Source organism: Sinocyclocheilus grahami, unplaced genomic scaffold, assembly GCF_001515645.1.
Source record: "Sinocyclocheilus grahami isolate Dianchi unplaced genomic scaffold, SAMN03320097.WGS_v1.1 scaffold304.1, whole genome shotgun sequence".
Classification (NCBI taxonomy): Eukaryota; Metazoa; Chordata; class Actinopteri; order Cypriniformes; family Cyprinidae; genus Sinocyclocheilus; species Sinocyclocheilus grahami.
In genome coordinates this window covers 430,170-455,302 of record NW_015505483.1, presented here as the reverse complement: position 1 = coordinate 455,302, position 25,133 = coordinate 430,170, and the positions used below count along the sequence as shown (strand labels likewise).

The 25,133-nt window shown below is 39.0% G+C and overlaps 1 long non-coding RNA gene across 1 annotated transcript; it reads right to left on the bottom strand.

Moving 5' to 3' along the window:
* Window positions 1-17,814: 17,814 nt before the first annotated feature.
* On the bottom strand, window positions 17,815-18,895 carry LOC107601368 (uncharacterized). Its single transcript, XR_001610920.1, has 2 exons — window positions 18,667-18,895; window positions 17,815-17,909 (listed from the first exon to the last, which is right to left on the bottom strand). It is a non-coding gene; the product is annotated as an uncharacterized lncRNA (long non-coding RNA).
* Window positions 18,896-25,133: the final 6,238 nt, after the last annotated feature.

Genomic DNA, 25,133 nt, shown 5'->3' with positions numbered 1-25,133 from the left:
GTACTAGAGTGGTGTGGATTATTGTGATGTTTTTATCAGCTGTTTGGACTCTCATTCTGATGGCACCCATTCCCTGCAGATGATCGATTGTTGAGCAAGTGATGCAATATTTCTCAAAATTTGCATGAGAAAACAAACTCATCTATATGTTGGATAGCCTGAGGGTGAGTAAATTCTCAGCAAATTTTCATTTTTGGGTGAACTGTCCCTTTAAATGACACAAATATCACCAGTCATGTATGTGGGATCATAACTTCCACTCAGAGAACAGAACACAACACATGCTGTTTATTGGTTGAAACGTCACAGGTAACATATATCTATAATGTTCAACCAGGAGTTGCAACAATCATCTTTTTATCTAATACTGTACAAATTAATCAGCTGTTTGAATCATTTAAGGTGCAAAAAACTACCAAATCCCAAAACGTCTCATGAAAATGTGTAAAAAATGACACTGGTAATCAGTAGTGGACAGAAACGCAGTAGGTTTAATTTGTTACTGTACTTAAGTACATTTTTCAAATATCTGTACTTTACTGGAGCAGTTTTATTTTGAGTAACTTTTACTTCACTACATTTCATAAAACTCCTTATAATATATCACGTGCTCTGACACGCAGAAGCGAACTGATTCTTTTCAATGAACCTTTTAAATCGGTTCGCAAATCGCACCAAACGATTCATTCACGAATTAGAATGAACCGATTGCAGCTGTTCTCGAGTCGACAACTCACTGATTCAAATGAACCGTTTAGTGCGAGTCTCCAGTGAACTGAATTCACAAGTAAGATCCGCGCGCGCGACTGATGCTGCTAAAAGTAAGTTACTAATGTCGAATTTTAGGATTAATTATTGTAACTGAAAATCATATTCAGGTCAAAACTGTCAGTTGTTTGTGAACTAAATCTGCTGTGAAGGGTGATCTATTTAAGCCCACTGAAATGCTTGAATGCAGACACATCAACATCAGCGTCTCTGTTTTAGGTAAAAAAATCGAAACATTAAAATGCTACGCATTTAGCCCTATGTGACGTCTGTTTTTATATTGTTCATCAACAGTATAAATTTTTATATTGTTTGGATTAACTAGCCGAGTAGACAAATATGAATGTTTATTCATCATAACCATACTGACAATAAGTAAATATTGTTAGCTGATGCTAACTGTCTAGCTAACAAGCTTGCTGGTGCTAAATTGAGGTAATTTTTAGATATAAAGTCCAAATATTTTTATTCAACCACCTAGATAGATTACATCTGGGGGAAAGAAAGGATGTGATGTTCAGAACATGGTAACTACAGTAATTATCAAAGTGGGAAGTGATGCCCTCTGGGGGCATTTGGCCAGGGGTGCTTTTACACCACAGACAAGGTGTGAGAAGAAAAAAATCATTATGAAAATATAATTATATTTTCCTTAAAATGTTCTTCCTAACTTCAGGCCTTATTCTCATGTCATATTTAACTGAGATGTTCTGCAAAACAACCAGCTTTAAAACACTTTTCTTACTAGTGAAAATCAGATGGTCAGATCTGTTTTCTCTCAGGTGCATAGCAGTGTAAGCTTCATAGTGAACATTACTTCATCACTCTCGTCAACGTAGTCCATATCAACAATAAAAATATATCTTGACTCCATATAGTGGTTATTTGGGGAAAATCCCAGGTATTTTGAGCAGTAGGATTATAAAAAATATGTGCTACTATAAAATTAAATTAAGTAGCCTATATAAAATGAATGCAAAATGATGCAAAATAAATCTCTCAGTACTTTTTTACTTAAGCACATAAAAAAATCGAGTACTTTTGTACTTTCACTCGAGTAAAATTGAAAAAAAGAGTACGTTTACATTTACTGGAGTAATATTGTATTATATGTATCTGTACTTTTACTCAAGTACTTGATTTGTGTACTTCGTCCACCACTGCTGGTAATGAAAACTGATATACTGATCATAGTTGACCCTGTCAACATGTCAAACTGTGTCAACTCTGTTTCCAAAGAACTGCAGCCGTGTCAACACACTCTCTCTCATACTCATATACAGACATATACATATATTATGACAACAAGCTGTAGTTTATTATGATTTTAATAGCATTTAAAACATTCTTTTACTGACAGAACGTTCAAATCTTTTAAAATATCACTTCAAAATAAAAAGCGCACATTTTATGGAATTGCCATTACATAGTCCAGCCCAAAATGCCTTAATTATAACCTAAAATATGTTAGCTTATTATAAATATATCTTTATGATTCTCCATGACCTGCAGGTATGAAGAAAACGCATAAAATGAAACGTGACAACTACTCCGAGACAAGAGTTGCAATTCAACACACACACACACACACACACACACACACACACACACACACACTGTTTTGATTGTTTCATCTGATCGCCCACAAGTTTCTTTCTCTCACTGAAGCGATCAGTGAATTTAAGGATAACATCACTGGAGAACGCATGCGAATCGTCGCTCACCTCTCCGCAGCTCCACCGCGATCGGACGCACCGCTCCGGACTTTATTCCCGTTGGAGAGCGCGCCAAAGACGGATCCACTCGCCGACGGATTCCGCCATACTGGATTGTGGCGAGCGGATCACGTGTCGAGTCCCCGGCGCATGTCCTCCAGAGGCGGGCGCTCACAGTCAGTCGAGCTCGCTGGCTTCATGTTCTCACATCGATTCCTTAACAGTGCCACTAACGATTCTTTTGAGGAACAACTATTTGAAATAAGAAATGGAGTTCTTGTATAGGCCTATTGCAGCCCTTTGCATTAGTATTAGCCTATACAGATTTCAACATATATCAGATATAACCAGTGTTGGGGGTAATATATTACAAGTAACGCAAGTTACGTAATCAGATTACTTTTTTCAAGTAACTAGTAAAGTAACGCATTACTTTTTAATTTACAAGAGAATATCTGAGTTACTTTTTCAAATAAGTAACGCAAGTTACTTTTTTTTCAATTTATTGATTGACAGCTCTCCTGTCCCCATGTTGAGATAAATCAGAAGATGTTACTGTAGTTCTAAAATAAATATGAATATGCATTAATTCATCTCACTCATATCAACTGTTCTTTTGAATCCGACATGACGAAGATAATACTCAATAAATTGATTAAATTCATTCAGCAACAGCAAAGCGATTTAAGTGTTTAGGTGTTTTCATTCACTAAAAAGAACAGGTTCATTCGGCAGTTGGTGGCGTCGACTCTTAAGAGTCATTTATTCAAGAATCGAACCAAACTGTTGATGCTGTATGTTTTTGATTCAATAAAAAGAACCAATTCTCCAACTACACTTGTCGCTGTAGGCTATGTCCCACCCTGTAAGATTCAATAAATTCACTGCATGTTAGCGTATAAAAAAACATAAAAATAAACATGAAATAAACTTTATTGTTGATAACTACACAAACATAAATATAAAAACAAAGATGTGTTCTTTGAATTGTACTGGGTGCGTAGGCCTATTATCATGCAACACCTGAAAATAATTCAAGAATTTAAAAATTATGATTCCCAGACTTAATTATTAAGGGGTTCCTTAAAAGGTTGGCTGAAATTGGGCACTGGAAAAGTCATGGGAATTGTCTTTAAAAAAAAGAATGGAAATTCATATACAAATGCAGCTTGCGCAAACAAATAAATCTCTATTAATGGCTTGCACGGTTTTCCCATTTTTATGTTGCATGAATACTACTATTTGTATTATTCATTTTACTATTTTTGGCTGAACTATTGAAGATGTATAAAGATCACCAAACATAACATCTTAATAGGTCTATGGTAAAAATATTTGATGCATGCTGTACACGTACATGTGAAATCTGGTGTGAATGTGAAAATTCTATCTGTTTTCTTTTTATTTATTATATAATTTTTAAAAAACTTGCTACGTGTACTGCATTAAGCTAACTGAGACTTGTTATAGCACTTGCATAGCATTGCTTTTTTGTTGATTTGGATTGCTTCCATTGTCCTCATTTGTAAGTCGCTGTTGAAAATAACTATTTTCTATTTGTATATATTTTAAAATGTAATTTATTCCTATGATGCAAAGCAGAATTTTCAGTATCATTACTCCAGTCTTCAGCTTCACATGATCCTTTGGAAATTATACTAATATGCTGATTGTCTGCTCAAGAACCATTCGTATTATTTTCAATGTTAACTTTAAGAATAAGCCACATGACAAAACACATTACAAATCCTGACGCTGTATTTTTACCCCAACTTGCGGCAATGTCAGTTCATCCAGAAAACAAAATGATCTCACCCAAAGTGTTTCTGCTGTTTTCTGCACTTTGTGCTCGAGCTCTCCAGGTAGTAATTAGATTACAGTGAATCCAGGAATTTGTTTACATTCAGAAATGAGCCTGTCACTTTTTTAACTGCACGCTGCACTTTTGGGGCCCGTCTGCCATTTGTCACTGTAATTAACCAGAGAGACTGAATTCCGAGCATGTACAGCACATTATGTACCTCGCGCCTGAGAGTCGTTTATAATGGGTTTTAATGTTTTTGCCTCATTGCGCCGGGCCGGGACAAGGCATCACAGTATGGTAAGGGGCGTGACATTTCCATCACACGCTTGAGGAATTCGGCCAATCACAACGCACTGGATAGCTGACCAATCAGAGCACACCTCGATTTTCAGACCGATGATTTGTAAAAATGTACATGTTTCAGAAAGGCGGGCCATAGAGGAGAAACAATAATGTACAATGTGAATTAGAAGAAAGTACAAAACCTAAACATAAAGGAAAAGTCAAACACTGATATGATACAAAGTCATTCAAATTATTACAAGTTACCATAAGAGTGATAGATAGACAGTCGTTCTGTTAGTGGTTGCTAGGAAGCTGATGATTGTTTTGAGTAGATGTTCAGACGTTGCTAGGTGGTTACCAGACAGACAGACAGACAGACAGACAGACAGACAGACAGACAGACAGACAGACAGACAGACAGACAGACAGACAGACAGACAGACAGACAGACAGACAGATATAACAACGGACGGACAGATAGACGGGTAGATAGATAGACAGATAGATAAACAGAACTTAAGTTTTTACAGAGTTTGTTGACTCTGCGAAGCCACCATCAAAAGAGTGGAACTGTGCACATCTGACTCTTGAGCAGGACCGCCGTTTCGTCTCTGGAAGTTTTGCACCTTTAAAGAGCTTCAGTAAGAAGGGCATTTTTGTCTCTGCAGCTCTTCTAAGCCATTCCCAAAAAGAGAGGCCATTCTTTTGGAAACGGACATCTATTAACCCCCTCAACAGTGTGCAATGCATGAGAGGCTGAATCCCCAGCCACTGCGCTCCATCAACACATTCTGATGTTGGACCATGATCTCTTCAAGCTTTCATCTCGTCTCTGCTGTTCCTGGTGGCAGTGCTGAAAGCTCCTCGGGGACAGTTTGCTGCCAGCTATTTCTGCACCGTGCCGGGCTCTGCTGTTTGTTTGTTCTACACATCTGACAAACCGAATCCCATCTCCCACAGGTTTCTCTTATATAAGCGAGCCAATTAGTGCAGACACTCCTAACAGGATGTGAACAGGGCTGTCCCAACATTAGGCTGTGGGCTAGACATCTGATAAAGGATACAGACTAATACTGCCCTCATTAAAAAAAAGTCGGAGTGCATTTACATAATTAGATTGCATAATTCAATTTTTTCCAATCTTTTTGTGGGAGGGAGCACTGAACAGCAATGGTTTATGAAGATGCAAGAGACATCCCAGCTAACAATAATGTTTTAAGAATGTGTTTCTAATGTTCTCATAAAGTTATTAAAATGTTATTTCTGATTGTTCTAAATTCAAAAAATCCAGATAAAAAAAAAAAAAATTTTGAAATGTTTTTGAAAAAACATTCTGAAAAAATTAACTCAAAATAAAATAATGAAAAAACTATTCAAAAACCTAAAACTCTGCTGTGTTTAATAAAGTTTATGAAGTTACAGTTGATACATCCTAGCTGGAAATAATGTCGTAAGAATTTTCTCCTAACTTTCTAATGAAGTTATGAAAACACTATTTCTGAGTGTTCTGTTTAAGTTCTAAACATCCAGATTTTTTATGTTTTAAGAATGTTTATCCTTGGTTATAACAACATTCTGGAAAAAAATAAAAAAATAAAATTATATATATATATATATATATATATTTATAATAAAATTAGTTTAATTTAATGACTTGTGGTATAACCAAATAAACACGTAAATATTAAATATATTAAAAATAATGATTTATATATATTTAAAATAATTACTTAGCCTTTGGACTTTATGACAGTTTTATCACATTTCCTGTTTTCTTGAGGAGGATTTGGACACATTGAATGGTCATTGAATGTAAAGAGCGGTGTATGGTTCTTCAAAATTTCTACTGTTATAAAAAAAATAGTCCAAGTTGGCACACCACAGCTCCAAAAGTAGAAAAATATTTATGTTCTCACCACAGGTGACGTTTCGAGCCTACAAGCTCTTCAGGCTCGAAACGTCACCTGTGGTGAGAACATAACTAAATATTTTTCTACTTTTGGAGCTGTGGTGTGCCACAAAAAATCCAGATAAAAAAAAAAAAAATTTTGAAATGTTTTTGAAAAAACATTCTGAAAAAATTAACTCAAAATAAAATAATGAAAAAACTATTCAAAAACCTAAAACTCTGCTGTGTTTAATAAAGTTTATGAAGTTACAGTTGATACATCCTAGCTGGAAATAATGTCGTAAGAATTTTCTCCTAACTTTCTAATGAAGTTATGAAAACACTATTTCTGAGTGTTCTGTTTAAGTTCCAAACATCCAGATTTTTTATGTTTTAAGAATGTTTATCCTTGGTTATAACAACATTCTGGAAAAAAATAAAAAAATAAAATTATATATATATATATATATATATTTATAATAAAATTAGTTTAATTTAATGACTTGTGGTATAACCAAATAAACACGTAAATATTAAATATATTAAAAATAATGATTTATATATATTTAAAATAATTACTTAGCCTTTGGACTTTATGACAGTTTTATCACATTTCCTGTTTTCTTGAGGAGGATTTGGACACATTGAATGGTCATTGAATGTAAAGAGCGGTGTATGGTTCTTCAAAATTTCTACTGTTATAAAAAAAATAGTCCAAGTTGGCACACCACAGCTCCAAAAGTAGAAAAATATTTATGTTCTCACCACAGGTGACGTTTCGAGCCTACAAGCTCTTCAGGCTCGAAACGTCACCTGTGGTGAGAACATAACTAAATATTTTTCTACTTTTGGAGCTGTGGTGTGCCAACTTTGCTCATCCTGTCTGACATTGTTTGTGGTTGAGCACCCACATTGAGCTTTTGGCCTGCTGGATGTGCGCACTTTGATTGTAATCTTTATAGAAGATTAAAATGACAACAAATGGGAAACAACATTAAAGTGAGTAAATTACGCCAGAATTTTCATTCATTGCTTTGATAAAAGGTAATACACTATATGCTTATTATTTCATTGCAAGAATGAAGTGACAGTTCAATGTACTATAACAGTAATGTATTAAATTACTGTGTGACAGATCCTCTCATAGTTTAACACTTGTCTATATAAAACTGCATTATTGTCTACAGTACATACAGTAGCCATTATGTTTTAAAAGAGCAAGCAATTGTGACTGATGGCGCTGATCTGTTAATGCACTGAGCAAAGCTAAACATCAAATCTTATTTATACACATAAGTCCTGCGAAAATGTCCAAAATGAGGCTTAAATGAAGCTAAAAGCCTGAAAGAAAAAAATATAAACCAGTTTAGTGATTCAGTGCTTTTTGTATATTGCAATGTCATTTGCATGACTGTAAATCATAATGGCATAAATTCTATAGCAAAAAGCTTTCATGCCGATGTTGCATGTGGTCTTCGGGAAAAATTGGAATAAAATGGGACTGACAAATGCACAACATTCATAACAGTGAATAATCGCTCACCTAGAGGATCCTTTCAGAAAAAAACACTTTTGACGATATTCTGCTCATTATAACAGTCAGAATCAGAAAGAGCACATCCCTCGAGATAGAGATTTAACAAAATTGGCTCATTTGTACAGAAAGAATAATGGCGTCCAGGCAAGGAGGATGTCAGGATGCATGCTGTGTTCACTATTAACAAGTAAATGCAACACTCAGGGCCATAACACATCCGCACAACACAAATAAGATGTTGCTTTTGCTCCCATAATCTAATAAAACCCTTTCTGAATCACCTAATTAAGATTTCATACATGGAGAAAAGCAGCAAACAAACAAGCAAAGTGCCTGCATGTCCTGATAACCTTATTACTACTTCAGGTTTGTTTGTTTTTTGCGCAGATTTTTTCATTGTGCTCAGACGAGCGTCTGTCCTCAAATAAAGTGATCGAGGCAATGCATCACGTAATCTGTAAAACCGTACCTAATCTGTAAAACAGCACTAAAGCGGTAACAGCACTTTTATAAAAAAACATCAATGATCAATAAAAAGTTAAATGTTGCTACTTATCAGAACAAGCTATCGAGTTTTCTTTCCCATTGCAGTGAAATCGTCCAGCAGCGTGTTAGGCAGTTCAGTAATTCTCTTGTGTTGGAGCCGACACCAAACAGCATGATCTCTGATTACTCATCCAAAACCATCTGATACCACCAGAAATCATTCTGCAAAGACAGCTGGGCCATACAGATAATGGCAGCATTTAAGCCTAATTGTCTACTGTGTTTAGCAGATTTAAACACTGCTTTGCTCTCCACTATTCCCACTCTCCCACCACACCATCCAATATCCTGAAACCAATCATTACACACTAGTTCTATCGCAAATTCTGTTCAAGGGATTTTATATTAAACAGCATTATCAATCCCCAAATTTGACAGTTAGAATTAAACATTTTATTTTATTTTTTTCAATATAGTTTTCACTGCCCCCATTATTTTTATATTCATTCATGCATTTCTTTTCTTTCTTTAATGTGTTACTTGCCATTTTTGCAATTATTTATGAAATTTACTAGCAATTTCTGAGTGAAAATTGTTTCACCACCATTTTTTTCAGTGTATTACCATCCAATATCCTGAAACCAATCATTACACACTAGTTCTATCGCAAATTCTGTTCAAGGGATTTTATAATAAACAGCATTATCAATCCCCAAATTTGACAGTTAGAATTAAACATTTTATTTTATTTTTTTCAATATAGTTTTCACTGCCCCCATTATTTTTATATTCATTCATGCATTTCTTTTCTTTCTTTAATGTGTTACTTGCCATTTTTGCAATTATTTATGAAATTTACTAGCGATTTCTGAGTGAAAATTGTTTCACCACCATTTTTTTCAGTGTATATATCTTCGGAAGTCATATTATAGCTTCATACAATGTTGTTATTGTTAATTAAAACAAAATCACAAAATCTGAACTAAATTAAACTATTAAAAATGTGATAGTTCTATGAAATAAAGTATTCAGTACCTGAAATAAAGCTAAAACAGAACAAAATATAAATATTAGAAGACAAAAATTACAAATATTGCTTTGGAAGCTAACTGAAATAAATAAGCTCAAGTTGAGGTAAGTTGAAGTAGCCTTTTTTTTTTTGCACCAAAAACAAACTATTTTCTCCTCTCAATATTTTTTGTTTTGTTTTCATTTTTGTTTTCCAATATAGTTTTAACTGCCCCATCTTTCAATAACAGCTCTTTGCAAAACCTAAATAAACATAACATCATTTACTGTCAAATATTTATTTGTTTATTTCACTGTAAAGGAAGCCTTCTGAAGTCATATTCATACCAGTTCTATAATTGATAACTAATAATAATAACAACTATAATTAAATCAATACAAATTATTTTTGGTAATTGGAATTAAGCTGAAATAAAACAAAAGATAAATATTAAATGAAAGAAAAGCCTGGGTGGCTTATTGGAATATATGTTAAATGACTAAAACTGAAATACAAAATAAAAAACTTAAACTAATGCTTTATATATTGCTTTTTTGTGCTTAATGGATGCTATGGTCACTATTAACTGTTGTTGTGCGGAAAAGAGCTGCGTAAAGATTCTTCAAAAACTTCTAGTTTTCAGTTCCACAGAAAAATAACAGCATTCAGGTTCGGAAACACTAGAGGGTGAGTAAATAATGACAAGATGATTTTGGGGTGAGCTACACCTTTATGTCCCCTTTAGATTCACCTGTGATTGTGTATTGTGACTTGCCGCTGGCATTTGGCACAAACGCTCTGCTTTCTCTACTCTGCTCCGCTCCGCTATAGGTGCTGTAATTGGATAAGAGGGAGGAGAGATTAATGGCTCAGTCCCCAGTCCATCAGCCAATCCCGTTAAATGCAGCAGGCCCCAGAACGGCGCAGTGTAGGAGCTCTCGGCTCCAAATCGCCAACAAGTGACACGTCCTCCTGGCACCTTCTCCACACACACTGCCACTTTTCTGAGTGTCTGCCAGCAGCCTCTCAGCTCTTCATCCTCGCTCTCTCTCTCTCTCTTCCTCTGGTAATCAAACTCCATCAACTGGATTTCCTCATCTCAATCTCATGAACTTTGAGAGGTATCGGTCTGAATCAGTCTGATTCTAAATCAATAAACAGACAAAAGGAACAAGATACGATCATGAAATAAGATTATGAAATCATACTCATAAATAAAATCATGTCACACCTAATAAAGCTTTGCAGAATTAAGCTTTGTTTTTATGCAAAATATAACTTTTTGAATTTTGATCAGTGTGACTTGGACAAATTGGATTGAAAAAGAAAACTATGACAATGACAAATTCCTGAAAATATGCTATCTATCTAAAATTTTAATTTCAGTTTTAGTTTTATACTGTTTTAGTACATCAAGTTAAACTGAATAAAAATGAGAAATTATGCTTTGGCAACTATAAAAAAAAATAAAACGAGTTTATGTGTTTTATATTTGATTTTATTTCAGTTATTAACATAATTAAAATTACATAGTAATATAAAATGTATATTTTATATTATATAATTCTCACTATCAACAATCCATTAACTATGACTTTTGCCTCAGTAAACTCCTAATTTGCTGCTTATTAATGGTTAGTAAGGTAGTTGTTAAGTTTAAGTACTGGGTAGGATTAGGGATGTAGAATATGGTCATACAGAATATGTGCTTTATAAGTTCTAATAAACAGCAAATATGTTAATAATAGGCATGCTAATAACTAGTTAATAGTGAGAACTGGTCCCTAAAGTGTTACTCAATTGATTGAAATAGTAGCTCCACCCCTGTATATTATTGTCAGGCTTGTGTTGTGTTTTGTTCCCCATGTGCTCCCTGTGTCCCAGTGTTTATGCCCATATTTGGTTAGTTTCCTGTTCCTGTCCTGATTATGTTGATTTAATTCCAGGTGTTCCCTGTTTATTTCCATTGATCCCAGGTGTGTCTAGTCATCTCCTCGTCTTGTCATGTGTTTAAATAGTGTTCCCTGTTTTTAGTTCAGCGTCCGGTATTGTTCATGTGCTACGTGAGTTTTCCGTGTTTCCTTGATATATTAAAATTCTGTGGATTGATGTACTCCTCGTCTCCCTCCATTCCTTGCTCCTCACTCCACTCAGTAGTGCAACCGTGATAGAATACCGGACCAGACAAAATAGTAAGTGGCGCCCCTTCTCCCCATTTCCCCCCCCCATTTTGAAAGTTTTTTGCTTTCCTTGTTTTCCCTGTGGCTATGGAAATTGCTGCTCGGTTTGCCGCCTTAGCTCGCATGGATCTCCCCTTCGTTGAGTATTCCTGGGAGTTCTGCAGGCTTGCCGTAGCGACGGCCTTGGATGACTCCACTCTCAACTCACTGTTCTGGCACGGGGCCAATTACCATCGCCCCGTGGACCTCCCAGACACCACGGAACTAAGCTGGAGGGAAGGAATCCTCCGGTGTCCGGAGAGTGTCCGGCCCCGAGCCAGAACCAGCCCACCAGCTGCGGCATCCTCCAGGCTAAAGGCTCACTCGAGCCCACCGGAAGATAGGCCTGCCGGTCACCACAACAACAAGCCCGCCGGCTGCCCAGTTCCCCCGTAACCAAAGGAGGAGGATGAGGAGAAAAGGACTGTTCTCTGCCTTCATCCTAGCCCCAGAGCTCGCTCCAGTGTCGGTGCCAGCTCTTCGAAAGCGCCTTGCTGTGCCTGCTCCTCCAGAGCACCCTCCAGTGCCAGCTCCTCGTAAGCGCTTCACAGTTCCCCAGTTTAGCCCAGGGAGGGCTCCCGATCCCCAGCCAAGCCCAGGGAGGGCTCCCGATCCCCAGCCAAGCCCAGGGAGGGCTCCAGTCCCCGGTTTTGGGCCTGAGAGGGCCTTGGAGCCCGTAAGGGTCCCCAAGTATTTTTTGGGGGGGGTAGTAAGACCGTAGAGGCCGGGGTAGGGGATGGGGCCGCAGCCTCGGAGGCGGCTCCGCCATGGCTTCCTGAACAGTTTGCTCCGCCATGGCCTCCCGAGCTCCATACTCCGCCATGGACCCCTGAGTTCCCTGCTCTGCAATGGCCTCCTGAACTGCCTGCTCCGCCATGGCCTCCTGAGCTCCCCGCTCCGCCATGGCACCCGGATCTGGGACCACCTTGGTGCATCCTGTCCCGTCCAAGCCTGTCCTGAGGGATCTCCAAGGTGCCCACCCTCCCACCACTTTGATGTTGTATGGCGTGAGGACGCACCTTCCGGAGGGGGGCGTCATGTCAGGCTTGTGTTGTGTTTTGTTCCCCATGTGCTCCCTGTGTCCCAGTGTTTATGCCCATATTTGGTTAGTTTCCTGTTCCTGTCCTGATTATGTTGATTTAATTCCAGGTGTTCCCTGTTTATTTCCATTGATCCCAGGTGTGTCTAGTCATCTCCTCGTCTTGTCATGTGTTTAAATAGTGTTCCCTGTTTTTAGTTCAGCGTCCGGTATTGTTCATGTGCTACGTGAGTTTTCCGTGTTTCCTTGATATATTAAAATTCTGTGGATTGATGTACTCCTCGTCTCCCTCCATTCCTTGCTCCTCACTCCACTCAGTAGTGCAACCGTGATAGAATACCGGACCAGACAAAATAGTAAGTGGCGCCCCTTCTCCCCATTTCCCCCCCCCATTTTGAAAGTTTTTTGCTTTCCTTGTTTTCCCTGTGGCTATGGAAATTGCTGCTCGGTTTGCCGCCTTAGCTCGCATGGATCTCCCCTTCGTTGAGTATTCCTGGGAGTTCTGCAGGCTTGCCGTAGCGACGGCCTTGGATGACTCCACTCTCAACTCACTGTTCTGGCACGGGGCCAATTACCATCGCCCCGTGGACCTCCCAGACACCACGGAACTAAGCTGGAGGGAAGGAATCCTCCGGTGTCCGGAGAGTGTCCGGCCCCGAGCCAGAACCAGCCCACCAGCTGCGGCATCCTCCAGGCTAAAGGCTCACTCGAGCCCACCGGAAGATAGGCCTGCCGGTCACCACAACAACAAGCCCGCCGGCTGCCCAGTTCCCCCGTAACCAAAGGAGGAGGATGAGGAGAAAAGGACTGTTCTCTGCCTTCATCCTAGCCCCAGAGCTCGCTCCAGTGTCGGTGCCAGCTCTTCGAAAGCGCCTTGCTGTGCCTGCTCCTCCAGAGCACCCTCCAGTGCCAGCTCCTCGTAAGCGCTTCACAGTTCCCCAGTTTAGCCCAGGGAGGGCTCCCGATCCCCAGCCAAGCCCAGGGAGGGCTCCAGTCCCCGGTTTTGGGCCTGAGAGGGCCTTGGAGCCCGTAAGGGTCCCCAAGTATTTTTTGGGGGGGGTAGTAAGACCGTAGAGGCCGGGGTAGGGGATGGGGCCGCAGCCTCGGAGGCGGCTCCGCCATGGCTTCCTGAACAGTTTGCTCCGCCATGGCCTCCCGAGCTCCATACTCCGCCATGGACCCCTGAGTTCCCTGCTCTGCAATGGCCTCCTGAACTGCCTGCTCCGCCATGGCCTCCTGAGCTCCCCGCTCCGCCATGGCACCCGGATCTGGGACCACCTTGGTGCATCCTGTCCCGTCCAAGCCTGTCCTGAGGGATCTCCAAGGTGCCCACCCTCCCACCACTTTGATGTTGTATGGCGTGAGGACGCACCTTCCGGAGGGGGGCGTCATGTCAGGCTTGTGTTGTGTTTTGTTCCCCATGTGCTCCCTGTGTCCCAGTGTTTATGCCCATATTTGGTTAGTCTCCTGTTCCTGTCCTGATTTTGTTGATTTAATTCCAGGTTTTCCTCGTTCGTTTCCATTGATCCCAGGTATGTCTAGTCATCCCCTTGTCTTGTCATGTGTTAAAATAGTGTTCCCTGTTTTTAGTTCAGCGCCCAGTATTGTTCATGTCTACATGTGCTATGTGAGTTTTCCGTGTTTCCTTGATATATTAAAATTCTCTGGATTGATGTACTCAACGTCTCCCTCCGTTCCTTGCTCCTCACTCCACTCAGTAGTGCAACTGTCACAATTATATTCGCTTTTTTATAAAAAGCTTTCCCATGTCTTATATTGCTCTGCATTTTTCCATTACTCATTTCTTTGTCGCTTTCACATAACCTATAGTACTTTTGCTCCAATAGTCATGTAAAATATATGTAAGACAGTATAAACCGCTCTAATGTCAGAAGCCCTCTGTACTGTAAAACAACAAATTCAATCAACATTAGCTGTCCTTTGTCAGCGTACTATATGAATGCGGCCTTTGTGCTCAAAGTCTCTGAAATCATTATCACTGTTGCTCTCCAGTATGACCTCCACATTTATTTTGACCCGGGCTGTTCAATAAGTCACAACCTTTCTTTTTATCTTTCTTTTATACTTCCCTCAGCCTCTCACTTCCTTTCCCGACGTGCCCTTCATACACAACGGCACGCATATACACAGGCCTCTCGCTCTGAAGGGAAATAAGAGGACCTCCACATGTCAAATCTTCATCACGGCACAGTTTGTCTCCTGCCCCCTCAGACCTCGCAAACAGCGTCGCTGTTCCTCTCACAATGCTCCAAGCTCATTGTCTCTGTCAACAGGAACAATAATGAAACTCCAAAGTCATACTACAAACTATTTATTCCGCTCGGGCACAGCCGTGTCTCTATGTTCTCAACGCTTTCAGCAAGGTGAGATGCTTTTTTATGGAAATTCATATTCCACCACTGAATAAAACATAAAAAAGGTAATTGTGACTTTGTATCTCTATATCTAGGTAATTCAGATTGTTTTCTTACAAGTGCGACTTTACATCTGAAAAATATCAGAATTGTGAGATACAGTCTTAATTCTGATTTTTTTTTCAGAAATGTGAGAAACTTACAATTATATTATACAATTCTGAGAAAAAAGTCAGAATTGAGATATAAAGTGGCAATTGCAAAAAAAGCTTATATCTTGCAATCCTTACTTTATTTTAGCAATTGCTAGTCTATATCTTGCAATTCTGAGAAAAAATGTCAGAATGGTGAGAAAAACAGACTTTTAAAATAAAACTCTAAAATAGACCTTTTCCCTTATATCTCACAATTCTGAGACAAATCAACTCAATTGTGTGAAAAATAGTTAGAAAAATAGTAATTTTTTTTATTCTGTGGTGGAAACGGCCTTCCATATTTTCCACCAACATGTAAGGAAATCCCTTTTTTCCATTGATGCATTTTGGGGGTTTCATTAAAATTGGCTTAGCAGCCTCAGAGGGAAAATATATTGTGCATAACGTAACACTGCTCACATTTGTCTTTGTAAACAGACATTAAGCCTCACAATCTGATTCCTCCCACCACTACAACATCTGATCCGAGCACCAGGGCGTAGACTTTACACCACTGAGGTGCAATATGCATATTGCATTAAAATAAGACTTAACATGTACCCAAGATTGTTGGAGAGAACAGGACGGGTGCTTAGATACAGCGCTGAAAGGCGCTCCCACGGTACAAAGGGGATGCCAAGCGCACAATATTGCATTTATCCACCGACAACGACTACTGGCATCAAAGGGACAAGCTTTTGTGAGAGTGACGGTTTGAATGCGTACCTTTCTTGAAGCACCACCCTTTAAAAGTACATTTAAATGCAATTATAACTTATATTTCAAGCTGTTGCCTCATTCTGAGAGAAGTAATGATAACTTGCATTTGGTACGCGAGTCAGAAGTTGATTCACTAACCACTCTGGGGTGCGTTTCCCCTACGACGACGAACGATGCAACAGTTGGGGAAACTAACAACTAGTCACGACTTTTTTGCAAAAGCATAGTAACATGGTCACAGCTCTATCATTTGAACAGGGCCTATGCTCGCTCGTCCAGGGGGAGCCCAAACACAAAGAAGAGATATATAATATTTTGTTATACTATGGGCTATCTACAACAATAAAAGAACCAAAACATCAGAAGACATTGAGCAAATAAATATAACCAATAGGGTAAACAATTACAAACTATTTCCATGTCTTCCATCTTTTTTATGTACAGAAAATCACACTTTCTCCGGTTCTCTCTCAGACGCGCACACACGCGGACAGAAACTTGTCGTCAACGCCGCCCCGCAAATTTATCAATAAAATAGTTTCACAGTTGAAAAGCTACATGACATTCCTTAGTAGAGAGGTTCTTGAAGCAGTTTAACTTAAAGATTCGCTATTAGTAGACGCTGCTGCTGAACACTGCTGAGAGATGCACAGAGACACAGGTATTCACACGCGCTTAATATCGCTCTCTCGCTCACTCTAATAACTGCATTAGACTGCATTAATAACTGCATTAGCCTGCATATCAATGGCTCAAGACTCTGTTATTAGCTCTAAAATTACGTTTTGGAATTTTCAATGGAAGGTTTGTGATGAAGTGCGTAAAAATAGTTCAACACATTTCAGGATGGAAACATGTCAAATGTCTTGAAACAAATCATCTGAACAATGTCTTGATGTGTGGTTGTGACTCCTGGCCGTTAAAATTATTAACGGGCTTGAGAATGGCGCGGCCGGCGGATTCGGCGAAGGAGCGGCAACCACTGGACTCCGCTTCGTCCACGGTGAAAGCCGATCCAGCGATCCACAGCACTAAGTTGATGTATTCCCTCAGCGACCAGCACAGATCAGCTCTAGGCATGACGAAGCGGATATCGTCCTCTTTTGGAAGACCAAACAAACTAGTTTCGCTTTCACAACGAAACACACAGCGCTTCACGACATGGCGGCGGCAACAATACTACAGCGAGAATAAAAGCTATGCCTTCTTTCTTTGCGTGAACATTTGGGCGGCGTTATGCAAATCTTCCCACATAGTGAGGTAGATATGTGGGGGCGTGTTAGAACGAGCTGTTTTAGGTAGGCGTGGTTAATTCTTAACTTTTATAAAGAATATCTCTTAGGATTTGAGACTTTAGTCTTTTAGTCTTTACAGATCTTCTTTATGCACCAAGAGCTTGTAACACTCCAAAGAGAAAGATTGAAGAAAAATTGAAATCGCGAAATCGCAACCCTTTAAACATATTTTATTAGCCTACATGACACCCATGTCTGGTTCTTGGCTAAAAAGACAGGTTTATGGTGTTCGTAGTTAATAGATTTGACTGCTTTTATCCTTACCCTGCAGTTGGTTAAGCCTCCGCCTATGTTAACAATCATAATCATGCTTTACATTTTGTTCAATTCAGACTGCAAATTCACATTCAGAACTCAAATACATTTCTTTTGCCATGACGCTGAAGATTCGTGATGGCATAGATTCTCCACGACTGAAAAGTGATGCAGTACAAAGCTGAAAAATCTACTGTACAAAGCACATGAATCCCTTTAAAGGTACTTTACCATGCTTTCTGCAGCTTAGCATTATAAACCAACATCTGAATGGAAAACAGCTTGTCGGACATTATGCTTGCATCTCCTGTTGTGTTTCACTGAAATCAGAAAATAATTGTTGAAATGACATCAGTATAAACTGATTCATTTGATCAAATATTTAAACATGGGTTGTGAGAAATACGTTTTACATCAGTGTTGACAAAACAGGAATAATGTGAACAAGATGTGCTGACGATAATGATGCTGTTATTAATAATTCCATCTAACCAGAGCACATTACCCTGCACAAAACAATGGCAGGCATATCGCATTAAAGGAGCAGCATCTAGTGCCCCCAAGACGTTTCCATTCTCAACATTTTATTACCACTTGTTTATCGCAGGATTACGTGCCTTTGTGAAAATCCATAGCAGGTTATTGCAAACACCTGGGATTTAATCAACTTCATTTGAAGTAATTTCCCTTTTTGCATTCAGCCATTAGAGAGTAACTGGGTAAATTCTGTGTTACCATGGAGGAGACGTAAACAAAGTTACAGGACTCCTTTAAAAACTAAAAAATGAACGCAGACTAATGAACAACATTGAAACAAACATTTTGTTAAACTATTTCCTGATTTATGTTCCTTCCTGACTGAGTGAAGCAGACAAATAACGAGCCTAAAAATGTCTAGATAACTAGATCATGCCTAAAAATGTGTGAGCCTTGAAGCTGTGAAATTTTATTAATATTTAATTGTTTTGGAGGCGTGTCTGAATCTCCATCATGATGACTTAAGTATAGGATTCAGTCAAACTCCCCTCATCACTTTGATGGAAAGTTTGCTGAAAGAATAAAAAGCTTGTTACTTACTAAAATGGTCCATCAAAACGATGGCAGTTTAGTGCTTTATAGCAGAAATCTGACAGCATATTGGCGTCACTCAACTTCGGCAGGCCCATCAAAACAGCCGATCGGGTTTCGCTCTTAACTGGCACTGACATGACATACATGATTTTTCTGAATTGTGACAGTCCTGCAGGAGTGCAGACATTTCCTCTGACAGCTAAATTACAACGTGGCAAGTCGGGCTGAATGTGTCTCATCTGCCGCTTCTCTCTCTCTCTCTCTCTCTCTCTCTCTCTCTCGCAGCCCTGAAATAACAGCCAGCAGCGCTCCTCGTTATCGGGAGTGAAAAGGGTGATATTTTCTGTGGAGGAGTTCATAAAATCACTGTGGTGATAGAAAGTCCGAAATACGGTATGGAAAGTAAAGGTGGAATTAAAAAGTTGCCAGGACAAAACGTGAAGCATCATTTTTAGCATATAAACCGCTAATTATACTGCTTGCAAGGCAGCACTTAAATGACATATAGGTAGGGTGACCATAGGGGCCATTTTTACGGGACACACCCTTGCCAGGATTTCTATATTGCCAAAAATATCCAGGTTTTGGCTGTTTGCACTGTGCAGATCGATCGTTTTATGACATTCACAGAGCTATAAGACCACAGGACAAGACCACAGGAACCAGATGAGTCCTCTGCACAATGTGACTTTGCTGCAGCCTGGAATTGAACTGCTGGTTTCGTCTGGTCAGAGGAGAACTGGCCCCCCGACTGAGCCTGGTTTCTCCCAAGGTTTTTTCTCCATTCTGTCACCGATGGAGTTTTGGTTCCTTGCCGCTGTCGCCTCTGGCTTGCTTAGTTGGGGACACTTCATTTCCAGCGATATCGTTGACATGATTGCAAAGATATTATTTAAACTGAGCTGGATGTTGACATCACTGAATTCAATGATGAACTGTCTTTAACTGAAAAATGAGTGTTTACTATTGTAATTTTGCATTATTGACACTATTTTCCTAATTAATGCTGTGCAGTTGCTTTGTCACAATCTGTATTGTTAAAAGCGCTATATAAATAAAGGTGACTTGACTTGACTTGACATCTAAAAAAAAATTTGAATATCATGAAAAAGGTCAATATTTTTTGTCACTCATTTCAGAAAGTGAAACCCATATATTATATAGATTCATTACACATAGAGTGACATATTTCAAGCCTTTATTTCTTGAAATGTTGATGATTATGGCTTACAGATCATGAAAACCCAAAATTCAGTATTGAAAAACCCTAATCAGCTAATTACCTCAAAACACCTGCAAAGGTTTCCTGAGCCTTTAAATGGTCTCTCAATCTGGGTCAGTAGGCTACACAATCATGGGGAAGACTGCTGACTTGACAAATGTCCAGAAGACAGTCATTGACACCCTCCACAAGGAGGGTAAGCCACAAACGTTCATTGCTAAAGAAGCTGGTTGTTCACAGAGTGCTGTATCCAAGCATATTCATAGAAAGTTGAGTGGAAGGAAAAAGTGTGGTAGGAAAAGGTCCACCAGCAAGAACTTGGGGGATCTTCTCTGAGCAAATAAATATAACCAATAGGGTAAACAATTACAAACTATTTCCATGTCTTCCATCTTTTTTATGTACAGAAAATCACACTTTCTCCGGTTCTCTCTCAGACGCGCACACACGCGGACAGAAACTTGTCGTCAACGCCGCCCCGCAAATTTATCAATAAAATAGTTTCACAGTTGAAAAGCTACATGACATTCCTTAGTAGAGAGGTTCTTGAAGCAGTTTAACTTAAAGATTCGCTATTAGTAGACGCTGCTGCTGAACACTGCTGAGAGATGCACAGAGACACAGGTATTCACACGCGCTTAATATCGCTCTCTCGCTCACTCTAATAACTGCATTAGACTGCATTAATAACTGCATTAGCCTGCATATCAATGGCTCAAGACTCTGTTATTAGCTCTAAAATTACGTTTTGGAATTTTCAATGGAAGGTTTGTGATGAAGTGCGTAAAAATAGTTCAACACATTTCAGGATGGAAACATGTCAAATGTCTTGAAACAAATCATCTGAACAATGTCTTGATGTGTGGTTGTGACTCCTGGCCGTTAAAATTATTAACGGGCTTGAGAATGGCGCGGCCGGCGGATTCGGCGAAGGAGCGGCAACCACTGGACTCCGCTTCGTCCACGGTGAAAGCCGATCCAGCGATCCACAGCACTAAGTTGATGTATTCCCTCAGCGACCAGCACAGATCAGCTCTAGGCATGACGAAGCGGATATCGTCCTCTTTTGGAGAAAAATTGAAATCGCATCATATGAACCCTTTAAACATATTTTATTAGCCTACATGACACCCATGTCTGGTTCTTGGCTAAAAAGACAGGTTTATGGTGTTCGTAGTTAATAGATTTGACTGCTTTTATCCTTACCCTGCAGTTGGTTAAGCCTCCGCCTATGTTAACAATCATAATCATGCTTTACATTTTGTTCAATTCAGACTGCAAATTCACATTCAGAACTCAAATACATTTCTTTTGCCATGACGCTGAAGATTCGTGATGGCATAGATTCTCCACGACTGAAAAGTGATGCAGTACAAAGCTGAAAAATCTACTGTACAAAGCACATGAATCCCTTTAAAGGTACTTTACCATGCTTTCTGCAGCTTAGCATTATAAACCAACATCTGAATGGAAAACAGCTTGTCGGACATTATGCTTGCATCTCCTGTTGTGTTTCACTGAAATCAGAAAATAATTGTTGAAATGACATCAGTATAAACTGATTCATTTGATCAAATATTTAAACATGGGTTGTGAGAAATACGTTTTACATCAGTGTTGACAAAACATGAATAATGTGAACAAGATGTGCTGACGATAATGATGCTGTTATTAATAATTCCATCTAACCAGAGCACATTACCCTGCACAAAACAATGGCAGGCATATCGCATTAAAGGAGCAGCATCTAGTGCCCCCAAGACGTTTCCATTCTCAACATTTTATTACCACTTGTTTATCGCAGGATTACGTGCCTTTGTGAAAATCCATAGCAGGTTATTGCAAACACCTGGGATTTAATCAACTTCATTTGAAGTAATTTCCCTTTTTGCATTCAGCCATTAGAGAGTAACTGGGTAAATTCTGTGTTACCATGGAGGAGACGTAAACAAAGTTACAGGACTCCTTTAAAAACTAAAAAATGAACGCAGACTAATGAACAACATTGAAACAAACATTTTGTTAAACTATTTCCTGATTTATGTTCCTTCCTGACTGAGTGAAGCAGACAAATAACGAGCCTAAAAATGTCTAGATAACTAGATCATGCCTAAAAATGTGTGAGCCTTGAAGCTGTGAAATTTTATTAATATTTAATTGTTTTGGAGGCGTGTCTGAATCTCCATCATGATGACTTAAGTATAGGATTCAGTCAAACTCCCCTCATCACTTTGATGGAAAGTTTGCTGAAAGAATAAAAAGCTTGTTACTTACTAAAATGGTCCATCAAAACGATGGCAGTTTAGTGCTTTATAGCAGAAATCTGACAGCATATTGGCGTCACTCAACTTCGGCAGGCCCATCAAAACAGCCGATCGGGTTTCGCTCTTAACTGGCACTGACATGACATACATGATTTTTCTGAATTGTGACAGTCCTGCAGGAGTGCAGACATTTCCTCTGACAGCTAAATTACAACGTGGCAAGTCGGGCTGAATGTGTCTCATCTGCCGCTTCTCTCTCTCTCTCTCTCTCTCTCTCTCTCTCGCAGCCCTGAAATAACAGCCAGCAGCGCTCCTCGTTATCGGGAGTGAAAAGGGTGATATTTTCTGTGGAGGAGTTCATAAAATCACTGTGGTGATAGAAAGTCCGAAATACGGTATGGAAAGTAAAGGTGGAATTAAAAAGTTGCCAGGACAAAACGTGAAGCATCATTTTTAGCATATAAACCGCTAATTATACTGCTTGCAAGGCAGCACTTAAATGACATATAGGTAGGGTGACCATAGGGGCCATTTTTACGGGACACACCCTTGCCAGGATTTCTATATTGCCAAAAATATCCAGGTTTTGGCTGTTTGCACTGTGCAGATCGATCGTTTTATGACATTCACAGAGCTATAAGACCACAGGACAAGACCACAGGAACCAGATGAGTCCTCTGCACAATGTGACTTTGCTGCAGCCTGGAATTGAACTGCTGGTTTCGTCTGGTCAGAGGAGAACTGGCCCCCCGACTGAGCCTGGTTTCTCCCAAGGTTTTTTCTCCATTCTGTCACCGATGGAGTTTTGGTTCCTTGCCGCTGTCGCCTCTGGCTTGCTTAGTTGGGGACACTTCATTTCCAGCGATATCGTTGACTTGATTGCAAATGATTGCAAAGATACTATTTAAACTGAACTGAGCTGGATGATGACATCACTGAATTCAATGATGTTTGAAAGAAAATTTGTGTTAACTATTGTCATTTTGCAGTATTGACACACTATTTTCCTAATTAATGCTGTTCAGTTGCTTTGACACAATCTGTATTGTTAAAAGCGCTATATAAATAAAGGTGACTTGACTTGACTATAGATAGCAGAGCAGACGGCTCCTTATGATTTCGAATAGCTCTCGCGGTACTCTGGTGTCATTTAATGATCGGACGAAGTCAAGCGAACGAACAAGCACGCACGCATATTTGCATCGCTTTGATCGTTCTCTGTAGATCTCACCTTCTCATGCGCCACGATTGGTCGATTATATACACAATACCTGCATGCTATTGGTCAAACTACTTTGGATGTTTTAGGCAATATAAAAATCCTGGTCAGGACATGTCCCGCATGAACGGCACATACGGCCACCCTACATATAGGGTTTGTTCTGAACCCTTAACTCTTAAGCATTAAACTTCTGCTATTTTCAGTTCAGCCCATACTACACTGGAAACAATGGTGTAGAGATAATTTTAACTCAGAAATTGCTAGTAAATTTCACAATTATCATGCGCCACGATTGGTCGATTATATACACAATACCTGCATGCTATTGGTCAAACTACTTTGGATGTTTTAGGCAATATAAAAATCCTGGTCAGGACATGTCCCGCATGAACGGCACATACGGCCACCCTACATATAGGGTTTGTTCTGAACCCTTAACTCTTAAGCATTAAACTTCTGCTATTTTCAGTTCAGCCCATACTACACTGGAAACAATGGTGTAGAGATAATTTTAACTCAGAAATTGCTAGTAAATTTCACAATTAATTATGGTTACATTTTATTTCGATAGTCCACTTTAGACATATGGTCACACTTCAGATTAGGGAACACATATTCACTATTAACTAAATGTTTCCCTCAATAAACACCTAATTTGCTGCTTGTTGATAGTAAGTAAGGTTGTTGCTGTAGCAGTTATGTTTAGGTATTGGGTAGGGATTTGGTCATGCAGAATAAGGCATTAATATAAACAGCCAATATGCTAATGTGCATGCTAATAAGGAACTTGTTAATAGTGAATAGTGTTCCCTAATCCAAAGTGTCACCACACATTATGCTAACGATACGTGACTTCGCAATTACATGTCAGCTAACTATGCTATGTCAGTTAACCTAGCTAGTTCATTTTAATGTTCATATCCGAATGTTAGAGGAAGAAGAAGAAACGTATAAATATAAAAAACATTTAGATGTCAACCCACATACAGTATGCAATATGCTCTTCTTTGGTAGCTCTTGTCAAGGCATCTCAAGTAGAACAGCTTCATATTTAACGTAGCACACAGAAAAGACCTGACGCTGTTTTACAGAATAAAACGTTTGTTGCACATAACCCGCATTGACTCTACTTCACTGTGATATTTGCATACAAGGTTGTGGTTTTCACTGTAACATTTCTTGGCAATTATTTGCTTTTGTGATGAATCTTATCCTTTGAAAAAGTTCTGACTGTTTCAGAAAATCATCTAATAAAGAACAAATAGGAACATAATATATAATATATGTGATAATATATGTGCATGACGAAACTATATGCGACCCTGGACCAAAAGCCAGTCATAAGTAGCACAGGTATATTTTAGTAATATACAGTATATTATATATTAGTAATATGCTTTGCTAAGAACTTCATTTGGACAACTTTAAAAGCGATTTTCTCAATATTTAGATTTTTTTGCACCTTCAGATTCCAGATTTTCAAATAGTTGAAGTATCTCGGCCAAATATCGTCCTATCCTGACAAACCACAGTTCAATTGAAAGTTTATTTATATATGATGTCTAAATATAAATTAAAAAAATTTACCCTTATGACTGGTTTTGTGGTCCATGGGGTCACATACTTCCTATCATTCTCTATATAACGTCATGATTATGAGTGGGGAAACTTTTTCTGTGGACATCAGTAAGAAAACATGGTGGAAACAATGGATCTGTATTGATGGTAAATTTCCTGAAATTTATATTTATTATTATTATATTTT